Here is a 3,438-nt window from a genome sequence, read left to right on the forward strand (position 1 = left end):
GGGGGGGCAGAAAAAAAAATCTTGCACCAGGGCCCTTTGTTCCTTAGGTCCACCACTGCTATTTTCAATCTCTAGTCAGTGAACAGTGATAAAATATTTACTTGTTGTATATGGTCTTGCTAGCTATAGTGTCCAAGGAGACTGCTTTCTTGCTTCTAACTCTCTCTTTTGCCCCGAGCTAACCGATACCTCCCTCTTCCTTCCTCCACAGATGTATACTTACTAAGATCCAACTAATGTGGCCTCTGTTGTGTATTTACGTCCCATACTGCAAGTACTCTCTCTCTCTTGGCCATGCATTACAGCCCCATAGATTTTTCCCAGCTGGGAGACTAGCATAGACTAGCCCCATAGATTTAAAAGTTTTATAACATCCAGCACTTTTTGAGTCTTAATGCCATTTTGGTAAATGGAGGGGCCAAGGGAGGTACCATTCTTGGGCTGTGCTTAGGGTATCAGTTGGATTTGCTTTAGACGATAGCCCTTGGAGGGTAATGGGGCTGTGCTTAGGGTATCAGTTGGATTTGCTTTAGACGATAGCCCTTGGAGGGTAATCAGAATGGCTTCCATTTTCAGAGCCTTCTGATTGTTTGGAAAGATCATATCAAAAAGCATTGTTCTGCATACACTTCTTTGTTTCTGGAACCCTCTGCAGTCTCTCTGATGCATAACAAACAAGACCAATATAATGATCAATATTGTTCAACTGTGTGTAGAACATTTTAGGCTGGGTTCACACCATTTCCCTGATCAGATCTGTAATGCAGTGCATTTTTGTTGCGATTTTACCACGATTTTGCCACGTTCTTGTATTGAACATACTGTTCGTCTGTTCTTTTTTCAGCTAATGTTGTAACATGGTAAATAAGGTTATCAAGGTCGTATAACATTTGCTCTGCCAGGCCTAACAGCCCTCTCATGTTTTCACTACACGCAATGTGACAATTGTACTTCCCTACCCCAGATGTATATTGAAAATGCTGTTATGCTGTTGAGACATTGGGAATGTTATTGTATCATTTTTATGTACAATAAAGTTGATTCATTACGTTGAGCCACTGATAAGGTTTCAGCTATTTGGACCGCAGGTGTGGAGGGGCCTTTATCTTTTCAAGGGTTGGAATGCCCACCTGGGCTTCTCTGTCCCTCCCTCCCTGGCTGGTGAACTTTATAGTTTACTTCGCCTAATTTTTCAATCACTTCATAGGACCAGGGGGGTCCTATAGGGACCAGCACTAGAACTCTATCCCCAGGGTTAAAGCTATGTACTTTGGCGCCACGATTATAAACCCTCCTGGGCTTGCTCCATATGTTCCTGTACCAGGGGCATGACAGCCGCAATTCTGTCCTGCATCATCGAGATATGCTCGATGACCCTCCTATAGGGGGTGGTCTCACCCTCCCATATTTCCTTCGCAATATCTAGAAGGCCCCTGGGATGTCTGCCATACAACAGTTCAAAAGGGGAGTATCCTGTGGATGCCTGAGGTACCTCCCAGATAGCAAACATGAGATAAGCAATAAGAAATCCCAATTCTTCCCATCTTTCTCCACCACCTTTTTTAACATGCTCTTAAGCATCTTATTAAATCTCTCCGCCAGTCCATCAGTTTGGGGGTGGTAGACAGACGTGCGCAAGTGTGAGATTTTGAACAGCCTACATAATTCCCTAGTCACTCTAGACATAAATGGCGTGCCCTGATCCGTTAAAATTTCCCTTGCAATACCCACATGACTAAATACCTGAACAAGCTCCTTGGCAATAATTTTAGCTGAGGTATTGCGCAAGTGTATGGCTTCAGGATACCGCGTAGCATAGTCCAGTATTACTAGTATATGCTGGTGCCCTTGGGCCGACTTAACCATGGGACCCATCAGATCCATGCCAATTCTTTCAAAGGGGACCTCAATAATTGGCAAAGGTACCAGCGGATTACGAAAATGGGGTGATGGTGCCGAATACTGACACTCTGGGCATGACTCGCAGTATGCCTTTACCTCTGCATGTAAACCCAGCCAAAAGAATCTCTGGCTTATTCTCTCCTTAGTTTTTTCTATACCCAGGTGTCCACCCATTATATGACCATGAGCAAGATCCAACACCATCCTGCGGTATGGTTTTGGGACTACTAGTTGTTCCACCACGTCCTCACCTTGCTTTACCACCTGATACAGCAAATAATTTTTTTGCGCCATGTAGGGGAAAGACATTCTTACCTCAGGATCAATGGGTTTCCCATCTATAATTTTTATGTTTTCCCTGGCTCTAGTCAGTGTGGAGTCTTTTATTTGTTCTGTACGGAAATCATCCTTCCTGACTTCTAAGTCAGGCTTATAACTTGGTCCACTTTCAACACTAGAGCCAGGCACAACATTCTGTTCATTAGTCACAATCTCTGGGTCAGGCTCCGCCTCCTCCTGCTCCCAAGCCATCACAGAAAGAGGGAAAGGCATACCACCTTCACTAGACACACCCACAATATCCTCTTCCGTTTGACAGTCAAAAGGTTCCGGACTAATTTCCCTTGGTTCACCCGCAGGGGGAGCACAATCCACCTGAACCTTTTTATTTTCCCAAAGTCTCCAGAACTGTGGAAAATCCCTCCCCACTGTAGCTTCATGAAGCAGGGAGGGTACTACACCCACAGAATGTGTCACAGAGCCCCATGGTATATCAATTTCCACCCCAGCAGTCTGGTAATCATGTGTGTCACCATGTACACAAATAACACCAAAGGTGCTAGGGTGGTACCTGGTGAGGCTGATAAAGTCGGCTCTGACTAGAGTTACCACGCTACCAGAATCTAGCAGAGCTGGAACTGGCTTTCCATCAACTGAAATAACACACATTTGTCTCTCAATACGTTCCTGACATGATGCAGTACACACCACTTGTGCAAAGAAAGACATGCGTTTCCACAGCATAGCATTATCACATTGCATAGGTTCATCAGTTAATGGACAATTAGCAGCAATATGCCCTAACCCATGGCAGCGAAAGCATTTTATGGGTTCTGCCCCCAGTCCTGTATATGGCCTTATGGACCTTCCTGACCCACCCGGCCAGTCTCTAGGTCCAGAGCCTATAGTCTCTTTGTTTTTAGCAAATGTCTTATAATTTTCTCCTGTGCTCTTACCCCCTTGAACAGGCTTACCAGGTCCTCTGGGCAGGTATCCTCTGGGTGAGACGGGACGCTCAAGCATGGGGTTACTTAGCAGGTCTGTCGCTGTGGTGTACCGCTCTACCATGTCCACTAGCTGAGTAGCCGTTTTGGGGTCTCCGTGGCTGAACCATTTCCTTAGGGTGGCAGGAAGAGCCCGCAAATAACGGTCCATCACCACACACGCTCCACTATCTCCGATGGAGACAATGTCTCAGGTTGGAGCCACTTCCTGGTATGGTTTATTAGATGAAACATTTGGGACCTTGGCGGCTTT

The sequence above is a fragment of the Nanorana parkeri genome, unplaced genomic scaffold (genome assembly GCF_000935625.1).
Source record: "Nanorana parkeri isolate BGI_ZX_2015 unplaced genomic scaffold, ASM93562v1 scaffold1839, whole genome shotgun sequence".
NCBI classification, from domain to species: Eukaryota; Metazoa; Chordata; class Amphibia; order Anura; family Dicroglossidae; genus Nanorana; species Nanorana parkeri.